The sequence below is a fragment of the Anas platyrhynchos genome, chromosome 1 (genome assembly GCF_047663525.1).
Source record: "Anas platyrhynchos isolate ZD024472 breed Pekin duck chromosome 1, IASCAAS_PekinDuck_T2T, whole genome shotgun sequence".
Classification (NCBI taxonomy): Eukaryota; Metazoa; Chordata; class Aves; order Anseriformes; family Anatidae; genus Anas; species Anas platyrhynchos.
Window position 1 is genome coordinate 46,151,179 of NC_092587.1, and position 13,445 is coordinate 46,164,623.

The window sequence follows — 13,445 nt, forward strand, 5'->3', positions numbered from 1 at the left end:
AAAGTTGTGTTAACTATTCTGCAATGTATCATATTTATTTGTTAGCTTATTTTCAGTACTATACCACAACAGATCTCTGAAAGAATGACTAACCACAAGCTCGCTGTCAAAATCACCTTTTTGAAAACAAGAAATTTCACCCCTCGTAATTTATCCTTTTAAATATGAGAGCTTTTGAGCTCCAATTTTTTCTGTACTCCAACATTTTTGTGTGAAATAGGCTGATACAATATTTCAGTGAGCATTTCAAATGTGATCCCTATCTCTGATTTAGAAAGGCTTGCTAACAGGCCTTCTTTATTCTCATCCCTTGTGTCTTATGTATCTATGACTTTTCACCCTGTAACTAGAAAACTGCCCTGCCCTGAGTGATGGCTAAATGCAAACAGTACAGAATACAGACTATGTCACCTTTACCTTTCCCTACTTGAGACCACACTGCTGTCCAGGAGCCTCCTGAGTTAGTTTTTCCTCATATAAAAATTTATAAACAGTGAAATGGCTAATTCTTCTCAACACATGAGAGGGTGAGGGACACGAAGGACACAGGACACCAAAGACAGAGCAGTGGCTTGATGGATTATGAAATATGTTACTTAAACTGCAAAGGCTCAAGGGGGATTGAGGCAATTTAGATGGTAATGATTACTTTGCTGATTAATTGAATTATACTATGAGAGGTATTGTTCATTTGTTTTAATATGCTTTAACTGGCCACTATATGCACAAGATCAGTTTCTATTGTGTTTGTCTGTTTAAAACTTTATAATAAAAAAACCCACTGCATTACATCTTCTCAGCTGTGATAACCCTTGTGCAACTTCTAACATATGAGTAGTACTTTCCTGTAGAAAGTACTTTTTTTTTCTCCTCAGAGAAAATAAATTTACCAATGAGGCAACAATATTTTCATCAACTACAATTTGATATGATTCAGTTTGTGTAAGGAAGATATAAATTTGGAAAGGATTTCTGTGTATGGGAAATGTATCAAAAGAATTTTTCAGAATCTCCTAAAGTTCTTTAAAGTTCTCTCTGAGAAACTGTGAATGTTACCAACATTGTGTTCAAAATATTCAAAATGTTAAAAATATGAGACCTTGCAAGACTATAATGTGGGTTGTTTTTTTTTTCCAACATACTTTTCTGAATGTGTTCTATGTCAGAATTTGCCATATCCTTGTAAAAATTATATTTATTTTTAACTTATTTCAGAAATGGTAGTACATTCAGGAAACCAGAACTGAATCTGATACACTATATTCTAAATAATTAACTGCAGAACATTAGCTGTTATCTATTGCTACTGTCCTACTCCAATCTAGTGCAGATCACATAGATACTGTGCAATTCTTAGAACTTACATATTTTTTTCCTATTTAGTGTATTTCAGGAAGTCAACACAGTAATCATTTTGGAAAAAGAAAGGGGAAAAACCTTCAGGAGAAAAAAATAGTCTCTTCTACTCTTCTCCCTCCACACTACTCTGAATTTGTCTAGATTTGGTGTAAGATTTGCCACAAGAAAAGCAACAATAAAAGATAATGGTCTGAATTCTGTCATCACGGTCTCTTATGCCAAGCCCCTACATGCAAAGATTTCAGAAGGAAAGAAGGTACTCTCATGAATCTAATATAACTATCATTTAATTTAACTACTAGGTAGAGACCATATTAAAAACAGAACAGAGAAATATTCACAGACTCTATAATTAATATTGTCAAATAAAGGAGCAAATCCAAAACTACATTTTAAAATAAGGTAATTAATTTTGTGCTTATTGTATCATTACCTGTACGTATATACACAAAGAAACCCTACTAAGAACCGAGTATTAAAAAAAAAAAACTCTTAAAAATGTGTGGCATGTTCTAACTGATTTCCACCATTAAATGAGATGTGCATAGCCTGATAGGTCTGAAAGCATATAGAAACTTAATTTTTCTTTCTTCCTTTCTAATACGTTTGCAATTATGACATTGCCTAAATTCAGCCCGGAGAACTCAAAGGATTCAAAATACTCGAAATCAAAATACTATATTTGAAATCAAAATACTATACATGCAATATATTGCAATATATCAAGAAACATCAATCTGAGTAGGCCTTTCCTTTTGGGTAAGTAGCAGTGATATGGTCATAATTGACATTGTTGTCACGTTGCTGCATAAGACCCATTTTGTACTGCATAAATGCACATAAATTCAGCTGCATTACACTGCTCTCTTCCTCTATCTGACATTTTATTTCTGCTCCTTTTCTCTCTCTTTCTTCCTTCTGGTGTTTCATCACATGTGAGAATCCAATGTCTCTTTTCTTCTGCTTGTTGACAGGAAAAAGAGGTTACGGTGTTTGCAGACTACATGGTCCTAAACAAATATATAAATAAACACATAAATAATCAACAAAACTGCAATCAACATCCATATAAGGTCCTTTAATTTTATTCTGAATATAAAGTGTAACTTAAAATACATCATTGCTAATGTTGAAGTTAAAGAAAAAAAGAAAAATCACAACACATTATGAATTAACAGAATCAGATATGATTTATGCTGTACCTGTGGTTTTAATTTTTATAGAGAAGGTGTAACATAGGCCCCATCGACCATATTAAAATTCAAGTCTATCCCTTTAAACATCACACAGTCACTAATCACAGCTGAAGGGGACCGAGTTTTTTCTCACAGTATTCATTCTCAATTTAAAATGACTTAATTTTAAACTATTTTATATTCAAAACATTTTACTGTATCTGTCACGTAACCCATACAGTTCAAGTAGTTAAACAAACAACATCTAATCTAATATTCTCTAAAATTAATTTCAGTAGAGTGGCTGATGAAAAATGGAAAAATTTCAGTATTTTATAGGTATATCTAAACTTTTTCCTTCTAGAATTAAATCTGCACAACAGCCACTTTGTTTACAAGATTTGTTTAATGAGGTGTTACTTATGTATGCAGTAGAACACATTTCACAATATACCTGGTTGTGCTGTTAATATATCAGCACATCTTAAAAAAAAAAAAAAAAAAAAAAAGATTTCATCAAAGAATTAGAGAAATCTTGGTACCCTTAACCAAACGGTGCTCCTGGCACCACAGCACTCAAATACAGCCACAAGTTCTGTTTAACAGCAACACTTCCTTCACAGAATTATCATCTCTCACCCATCTGAAACTCTCAGCTAAGCTTTTCCTTTTATAACAGATTCACTGAAGCTGTATCAACTGGATTTTCACCATTTGCTGAATCCCTTGTATTTTAGTGTGTTGTTTTTTTTTCTTTTCTTTTCCATTTTTTTTTTTCATCTCCTGGTAATAAGATTCAGCTCATCTTGTCACAGTTGAATTGCCCAAGATAATCCATGCTTTCCCAGGCCTACTGTGGTTACAAAATGGAATTATCCAAATGCCAGGAGAGATTTTTTCAAAGCCTTATTCAAACATCTGGACTAATGAGATATTTCATTTTGAACGTCACATAGAAATTTAAAGTATCTAAGAAGAGAGACAAAACTTATTAGGGTAACATGGAAAAAGACAATACAAATATTTTAGCTATTTTTAGCATTCCAAAAGCAATCATTTCATCATTCATGTATACAGGGCCAAGCCTGAACAGTCATTTTCCCATCGACTTCAGGAGGCTTTGCACAGAGCCCATAGAAATGTTATGAGGCCTTTCTTCTGCTTGAACCACAGCAGCACTCTGAAAACATGGCTGCACATGACATGCAGAAGAGAGCTTATTCACCAGTGTTTGTTCTGTTTCTGTTTCATTCTGGTTAATTAGAATGGCCATTTGTTCAGCAATGTTATGTTGTATTTAAAATGGTACGAGGGCACAGAACAAGAGACTCAGCTGATGCTACCAGAGAACAGAACTTCTGAGGACAGAGACAGCCATGAAAAGAGTTAGGTCCAAACCTCATCCTGCTCCATGAACCCCTAAGCAAAATCCATCTGTTCATAAAAAGGAGAAGAAACTCACAATGCTGAGCTAGAAGGAAACTAAAGGGACACGTTTACAGGCAATGAATGCATACACCACTTACACTAAGAGCACTAATGCACGTTCAGAGCAGGTACCAATGCACACAGTAGAAGAGCCAGCTTGTCTCTGAATTACCCTTTCAGATGCATTAAAATCTAATTGAATACATCACTCTTCCACTTTTCCCCATATTTATTTCTGGTTCCACTTATACAAAAAGCCAAGGTCCTGAGACAGAGTCTCTCCTTACTTTTCAACATTACTTATCAAATAATGCACCTATGACAGGAAGGGAACGGACAGTAAGATCCTTCTCATACTGAACTGGGGGCTTCTATGACTTTCTAATTTCTCACTGTATCCTATAGCATTACCATTTTTGACATGAGTCTCTGAAGTCTTTTCTCTTGAAATTCACATATTTTATCCACCTTCCTTCCTTTATGCTAAGTCTGCTTGGCCACAAAGTACAGTGCTTCCTGAAGCCTGCTACACTGTAGGAGGACAGCAGCAACCACAGAACATATTGCATAAGTTAAATGAAACTTGAAGAAAATAAATCTTTTTCTCTATGAGCTTTTAAGGGGAAAAAAAGTAAGAATTCAAAAGGAGGGAAAACAGTGACGTGAATAACAGCACTTGTTTCTTTTTGAACATGCCTTTTTTCATGTTTCCACCTTTGAGCAATCCAGTCATTATGCTTCTACTGTTCAATGCAGCTACAAAAGCCTCACATTTCTATTGCCCAGCCAAAGGCACAGGCTTGCACGTACACATTGGCTATACTCACTTTGTCCCATGAATTTGGACACTGGCAAAAAAGCCTTCAAAAAAAAAAACCCTTCAAAAGCCTACAATCAGTGCTATGCAGAGCCTTTCTCACACCCATGGAAATAAATGATCTTAGAGGGTACAAAGCATTTGCAGGAAAGAGTCTTTCATAACAGCCCACACTGCTGCCATCTTATGTATGTTCCTTTAATTCCACCCACAAAAACAGTATGTAGAGGCCAAGTTTTCAGCAACATCACATTTCTTCCATACTGAAGGCACTTTGTTGAGGAAACCTTGCTTTGTTGAGAAACAGCTTCTTTAACCTTCAGTTTCTCACACCTTTGCTACACTGACATTGTCTCTTAACAAGTGAGAAATATCTCACTTTGCGTCACTCTTCCCTTGTTATTTTGTCTTATAGGATGTCTATTAAATTACCAGCTCAGTCATGGAAAAGCAACTTTGTGAACAGTTGTAATAACAAAAATAGCTTGCATGCTAGTGTTCCCTCCATATGCATACCAGTGGGGTTTATGTTAGGCTCATAAAAGTTGTTGGACTTTTCTCATATATTTTCCACAGAACCTGGGAAAAGATACACATCATCTAGTCCAACAAGAGGAGGAAAAAACAACACACAAACCTCCACAAGCTGCCTGTTAACCAATCACACTGTTGATGGCCTTGTTATTTATGCTGCTTTATACTTATCATCAAGGTAGTCTAACCCTGCCGGTGCCATGGGTCTGGTGCCAAGTACCTCTACCAGCCACACAGGGAGGCACATCAAAGCAACCTCCCCTAAACTGCATGCAGCACTGATTAACAGAGACCTGAGCCCAAACATGCAGAAGAGTATCAAGAGGCATCTGACAGCTGTTAGATTTCATCACATTTAGGTAACAATGCTTCTCATTCACCGTCCTTACCTGTGCAAGACCACAGCAGAGAAGTGATGCAGGCTTGTTAAGCCACATTGACAAGATATATGCATGCCCTTGAAAAAAGCCACAGTGCTATTGACGTCAAAAAGCAATGGATTGGGTCCCCTGTCAGAGACAGAAAGCAGACATCTGCTTCACTGCAAATGTGAAGAGGAATTCATTATGTCAAGAATAGTCTTATTTCAAAACAAACAACATTTGAAGTGCTTTAAATTTTAACTAACGTATATTTTCTTCAATGTCTCTTGCTTTCTGTGTTAAATAACAACGAATGTTCAAATAATGAATTTTATGATTTCTTATTATTTTATTGTTTGATTTTATTAAGGTTGCTTGATACTTTCCCTGTGCTTCTCTCCCCTTCTATGCATTTCTCTCCCCTGCTGTGTGCATCTGTTGTGTCTCTCTCTCACTTGCTCTCTCCCTGCTGTGTACATCCACTATTTCTCCCCGCTACTCCTATATACGTTTGCCATCTATCTCTCGCCCCCTCCTGCTGTGTGTATTCACTGCTGCTCCCCTCCCCCAGTACAGGCATCCATCGTGCATCTTTCTCTGCTTCTGCTGTGCACGAGTCTTTTCTCAGCAACTCCTACACACATTCATGAACACCATCCTCTGTCTGCCTCTTTCCGCATGCCCTCTTCTCCTTTTACAGTTCCCCTTTGTGCATCCCTTAGCCTTGCTTATCTTTATCCTTTTCTTCTTTCCATCTTTTGATATTCCAGTTTCTTCTCTCTCCTTATCTGCACCACCCTTCTCTCAGTCTCCTTTGTACTGTTTCTCCTCCAATTCTCTCTGATCTGTTCTCATAAATTGATTCTGCAGGAAAAATGTTCTGCTCTCATTTGCAGAGGTGTGCAAGTCCGTGTTGCAAACCATTCAGCACTGTGTCAAAGCTAATGGCAGTCAGTTTAATTTGCAGAAGAATCCTTGGTCCTACAACAGACACACAAACTAAAGTCTCCCAAACACTTTCCCTGTCCTTTTTTTTTTTTTTTTTCTCCTCATATTACTGCATTATTAGGCTCATTTCCATGTAAAATACAGTAGTTAAGGTATCCCTGTGTATATCCCTGTGTATCCCCTCTGTCAGTTTCTTATCTGCAAAAGAAAAAGACCTGTTGCAATTCTGAGCTTGATTACTGTTGTGGTTTGGGTCAGGACAAACTTAACATATGCATTAATTACTATAAAATAACTGGATACATATTTTTGGTTGTTTATTGCCTCTGTGAAGGAGTGTTCACTAATGCATAGGACAATACAAAACCATAGAAACATGGTTCTCTCTGTTTCCCTCGTCCTTGCTGGGAGGAAGAAACCTTGTCACAAGTCAGGAGGAACACAGTATTGTTAGCATTGCCTTTAGCCAAGTAAACTTAGTCCCAGGCACCCCTGGAGACCCTGCGTGGTCAGATGTCCCCAGGACGGCCAGTCTGAGGTAGGTGAGTTTGATGAGGCGGTAAGCATTTCCCAGGTTGGTTGTCCTACTCTGGCTGGTGACTACCCTGTACTGCTGCTCATGGTTCATGGTTGGTGAAGTGAGTCACCAGACATTCTTGGGTAATTTTAGTTCTGCTATTTCTGCTAGTAACAGGGTTGTTTGGTTTTGGTTGATTTTTTTTTTTTCATAACTGTCTAATTGTGCTTCATCTAACAGAAGTTACACCCCTAACAACTGCATAGCAACAAACAGAAAGCCAAATTGTAGGCCTCTAACATCAGTCCCACTACTCTAGTTACATCAGCTCAGGAGGCCAAAGCTACAGCTGCAGAGATTTACATTTTCAGCTCTCAGTATAACTAGGGTCAACATGGGTGTCAGTTGTTGTATGTACATGAGTTATTAGCCATTTAACAGACCACCTCTTCCAGATAATTCCCAAATTAGTTACCACAACTGCTCTGACCAAAAAAAAGGATGAAAGTAGTCTTCCCTTTCTTTTCCTCCTCCCTTTCAAATAACCCTGGTAGAATAGGGAAGCAGAAACTACCAGCTTTCCTGAAAGACAAGAGTTCAACTCATGTAACCACATACATGCAACCATTCTTAAACAGGATGATGAACACTGGTGGCGCAGCACCTCTCAGGCTTACCTGGTCCAGTTCTCTGCTACCTTATAACATCTTGCATATTTTTTCTATAAAGTTTTCTTGCAACACTGTCTTCAAACTATTTCACTTTTTTCTATTCATATTCATGAGCCTGATCAAAACTTCCTTGCTCTGTTTTTAGAAAGCTTCTAACTTCCGGCTTTATTACAAATTTGTCATGTCCACTTTATAACAACTTGTTTGTATGCTAGTCTTGTCTTTTAAAATAAATGAGTCATCATTTCCCCTTGAATGAAATGAGCATTCCATCTCAGAGTTTGCTAAAACAGTTATAACTTCTCTTTCCTGACAAGTAAACAAAATTGTCAATTAGCACTTCCAAAAGACACCTCTCCATTGTGTTGAAAAAAGACAAATACTTACTTCTCTCCACACAGAATTAACTTCAAATTCATCCTATCATTTGCTTTCCACCTGACGTACATAGTAGTGTCTTAATTATTTAATGATCAACTAATTGACCTAATTCCTTCTTCCTCCATGCTCGTATAGCAGAAATTATTTTCATTGGCCCATAAACACAGAGTCTTTCATTTTATACTATGGAATTTCCCCTCATTACATTATTCCCACCTTCAGGACTATCCAGACCTTTCTATATGCAATTCTAATTGCTCTTATATTATTGTTGTTAATTCATTTTGTGTCACCAGAAAATTTCAACAGCTTGCTCTCACTCTTGGTGCCAAAGTCACCTGGGAAAAAAATTGAGATCAATCACAAGACTCATCCTTCAGCAATTTCACTGGTGACACCTGTACAACCCAGTCCTTTGTCATTCAAATGATAGTTATCCCCACTTTCCTAGTTTTGACTATTAACATTCAGATATTAATTTCCAGATTCCTGGTACAGATAGATTACATCAACCACAATTCCTTGCTCTACAAATTCATTAATTTCAGCAAAGACAGATATCAAAAATGCCTGACATAATCCATCTTTAGTAAAGCCCTGCAGTATTTATCTCACTTCCCATTATATATTCAAGCCTTAAGTAAGTATTTCATGTAAAGTTTGTTCTTTTGGCTTGTTGATGTTTTGTTTAGATTTTCCATTTTAGAACACATATAGATTTGCTCTATGCCTACATCTACTGGACAAGGCTCCCCAGGGGTGTAGTAATGGCACCAAACCTGTCGGAGTTCAAGAAGTGTTTGGACTGTACACTTAGTCACATAGTCTGAATTTTTGGGTAGATCTGTGTGGTGCCAGGAGTTGGACTTGATGATCCTTATGGGTCTTTCTTGGGGGAAAAAAATAAAATAAAAATTCACTGCGGCTTTTCTGACTTCCAATTATTTGCCTAATCCAAACACATCTCCTTTGTGACTTTTACTGACCATGGTCACCTCCACAGTTACCCATTTTGCATGGGATTAAGAAGCCCTGAGCAGCTTCCTAGCTCTGCTAGACCTTCTCTAGTCCATTTTTCTTTTCCATTTCCTTGCAGATGGATACATCTGGCTGGGAATCTGAGTGGCACCATGGCAAAAGCAGGACTAGTGAAGCTCCAGAATGTTCTGCTCTTCCAAACCCTTGGAATAGGAAAGATTATTTCACAGGCAAGGCAGGTGTTTTTGGTTGCTACTCCTACATGCGCAGTATGTCAAATCTAGAAGCACTAATAAAACACTATCAGAGACTGCAATTTAAGAAGACATATATTCAATGACAGACATACAGATGCGTACCCTCATCTGAGCCTTGCTCAGTTTCTCTAGATCATCATCTCCTTAAAAATGGATCAGAGCTACAAGGCTCCCATCTGTTAATTCTGACTCTAAACTTGGCTAAATAGTTCCTTCTCTGAAGCCTATAGCTAGATCTATATTTTTTTTAATCAGTCTCCCATTATTGTAGTGCTTTACTGGACAGATTGGAAATACTTTTGCAGCTCCTGAGAAATTTTATTGAACCATATGTGAGTTGGTAATACAGTCAGTAAAATATTCACTGACATTAAATTCAATTTACTCTTTCTCCATCACAGAGAGTGCTAATTTTGGTTTTTAATGAGGCAGAAATTTATATTAAAATGCATAATCACACCTGCTTTACATTTTGTATTAAATAAGTAAATTTTGTTTTAAGAGTGCATGATCAATGTCATTGAAACAGGAGGAAAATTTGTCAGCTGCACAGAAAAGAGGGATGAAGGATTTAGTGCTTCAAAAAATGACCTAAGATTGAGAAACAGGCTCAGTCCCTGAATACCTCTGTGAAAGTGATCAACACAAAAATGGATAACATTGCCACTGACATTTCTATCACACAGTTTGAGTGTTGACACTCCAAAGAGATAATAAGAATAGTTCAAAAGATCAAAGTTCCTGTCTCAGGCTTTCTGCACTCTCAAGGAGATGTTGGTACATCAATTTATACTTGGTTCAATATTTGGAAATGTTCTTTTCTTTCTTTATTCAAAGAACTCTAAGACTCATCCACATGACTTTGTGCTAATGAATGGATTCTACAAAGAATCACAAAACAGACAGGTCCATATCTATATGTAAACTCTTAAAAAGTGAATTGGGAGATTTCTAATGAAAACCACTTTATAAACATGAGAGAACAGTGTGAAATTAAGAGAGATATTCTTTTCATTAAAAAAGCAATATTTTTGTTACTTTCCCAAAGTTTAAAACTCCATTTGCATTTCAAATAAGTCACCACAATTTCCCAACAAGACTAAAAGTAATTTTATCTTGGTCATCTAGAAACAGGTCAAAACAGTTCTGAATTTCCTGCCTCCTTCGCCAAACAAACGTTCTTCATCTGAGAATAAATTTCTATGCCCTGATGGAATAGGCTGCTCACAGGAGAGTGATCTAACAAAAATGATGGAGACTCAGGAAATGAATGTAAAACTGATTGCTTGACCTGCTCTGTAACACAGCTCATATCATGCATATGCACCTGAGAAGCTATTACGATTTGCACATCTTCTGTCTGAATGACTGCCATCCTATCTATAATAACTTTACCAGTTAAATCACCATCTGTTTCACAGGCTTTCTAATGTTTATATCTCCCTTTTCTGTCCTAGGAAAAGAACAAAATTGTTTTCCTGTATTGTATGAGAAGTAGTATCCCTGCACTCAGCTGGAGAGCTAAGCTAAAGTACCTTAACTGCCTCTATCAAACCAAACTACATAGGCACAGCTTTTAGCATATGGATGTAAAATGAAATCCATGATACTGCTTCCCCTATATAAACCAAGATAGACCAAGAAACACATTATATATTTCCCTTCCTCCTTCCACCCTATTTGGAAAAGTTTCTTAAATACTAATGTAACAGGTGATGATGACTGCATGAGAAATTGATCCCTGGCATGTGCCAGTGGAAATGACACCACATTTACAAGGCCCATGTAGGTCCTAGTTCGATATCAGCAAAGGAATCCTGGCTAAATTATACAATTCGGAAACTATAGGCTCTGTCATCCATAAAGTCATCAAGAGAGATGACTTAATTGGAGATTAAGTAGCTTCCATAGTGCAATTCAATTACTCATTATTAAATAATAAATAAATACAATGATAATTAATATAAAGCCACATTGACCTAACCTTGTCTACAAAACTCAAGGATACAGGACACATTTCCTCCACCATCATAATGGTGGTCCATAATGAGGTCCATAATCTCACTCCTTACTTTTGAGTTTACAATTATAAACGCAGACAATGGAGATATTGCAAGGGTCAGAGGTTTACAGAGGTCTGGCAGGAGGGGACTCAAAGGGAACCTTTTCAAAAGATGTCTCAATCTGGATTTGCAGAAGCATTCTGGCACAGTCAGGGTTGCTATTCAGCTACCAGGACCCAGGATTAAAAAGTCAGAGCAGAGATCATAGTGACTATATATAAAAACTTTCACACTGCACAAGATTAAGATTAATCAGTTTGTCTCTCTTTATGGCTTTCCTGGACTTAGTTAGAATTCTGTTTTTGTTTAATGCTGAAAAATGCCTTACTCAATTAAAATGACAAATACGCATTAGAAACTGACCGCTTACAAAAGGAGCTTCTGCTATGCTTCTGTATGCTGCTCTATTATTCAATTTTACTGACATGAAGAAAAATTACTTTCCACTAGTTGTTTGTCATAGTCTGCTCTCCTCCCTCTCCATGACAAGCAGTTCACAGAGTTGGCAATTTGGTGCCATCTATCAGAAAGCACAGAGGCAAAACAGTTGTGAAATCATTTTCCTAATGTGCAAACAGCCACAATGTGCATGTCTCTCTTTCTCTCATGCACACACCCCTCTTTTTTCAGAGAGATTCAAAATCTGCTGGGAACTGGGCACACACCTGGGCTGGATGCAACTGTTGAACAAAACAACATTAACGCTGAGCGACAAGCCCTTCCTGGCCACACCACAGTTCAACTCTCTGCAAATTGATAAGAAGTCTTCAGAGCGTGCAGTTGAGGCAATTGAAAGAAGGGGTCCCAGGAGCACAGCCAGTCCTTCCCTTGCCTCATTGCAGCGTTATTCATAATGCTCCAACTCCCAGCCGAAGGCTGTCTAGCCTTTTACTAACGGACCCCCGGTAGCAACATCTACACCACTTCTTTTTTGCACAAGCATCTAGGAATAGTAACCTCTAATTTGAGTCAACTATGCTCTAGCCATTAATCAAAAATGTTTTCTGTGCAGCCAAGCAGGAGTTAAAGCTTTCAAAAGAAATCTTATTGACAGCAGTTGCAAAAGTTACTGGCACAGAAGGGAGATAATAAGATGAGCAGTAGTTTAGGTCTAATATTGGGCAAAACCTGTTCAATAAATTTAAGAGGAAAAAAAGGAAAAGAAAAATTATGTAAGAAAAAAATAAAATTCCTATGGCACTGAAGTTCCTTAATCTGTTGCTAGACAAAAATGAAAGCTGTTATGCTACTTAAAGAAGTTGCAAAGCATTCCCGATGGAGCCTTCCATGGGAATTTGAAACCAAAGCAACGCTCCCACACTGGCATCTCAGGATGAAAAGCAGGGTCCTGCAAGCCTTGAGATGTTAACCTCTTTTTTTTTATTATTATTATTGTTTTCTAATTCTTTTTTAATTACAAGACTACTAGCAGGGAGAATACCTCAGGCTTACTGGCTTTTATCAGCTCCTAATAAAAGTAGCTCCAAATGTTCAAGAGGAAACTAGAGGCTGACAATGCTACACTGTCTTCTCACCTGCAAAACGAAAGAATTCATGTACACAGTGTCTTCTTGCTATTAAAGCAAGCAACAGCTGAAAAACTCGGCTGCATAAAGCATCTCTGCTCATCTTCCTTGTAGTCACCTTCAAAAGTCACCCAGGATTTTGAAGTACAGGGCACTGAAACAAATGTTCAGTGTCTTTTAAAGTGTCCAGAAATGAATGAGCTGCCAGACTCATCAATTTCTAGAAACCAAGGTGACAGAACTATCAAAGACCCAGAGAAGTAACCACTGCGTTGTCTTGCCTGACCTTCTGTGATGATGTGCAGAGGAATGCAGGAGCCACAGGCCTTATTACAGAGAAAGAGAGCTTTGTTCTTGTAGCTTTCGAAACGAAGTAGAATGATCTTTTCCAATGCAGCTGAAGCAATACCATCACTGGTGTCATTTTTT

At 37.5% G+C, this 13,445-nt stretch overlaps 1 long non-coding RNA gene across 2 annotated transcripts in view; it reads right to left on the reverse strand.

Moving 5' to 3' along the window:
• Window positions 1-1,434: 1,434 nt before the first annotated feature.
• Window positions 1,435-13,445, reverse strand: part of LOC110353324 (uncharacterized) — a 131,111-nt gene continuing 119,100 nt past the window's right edge. For both annotated transcript variants that reach the window (XR_011808520.1, XR_002403666.4), the window contains exon 4: window positions 1,435-2,369. This is a non-coding gene — a long non-coding RNA (uncharacterized lncRNA). The remainder of the gene's footprint in view (window positions 2,370-13,445) is intronic.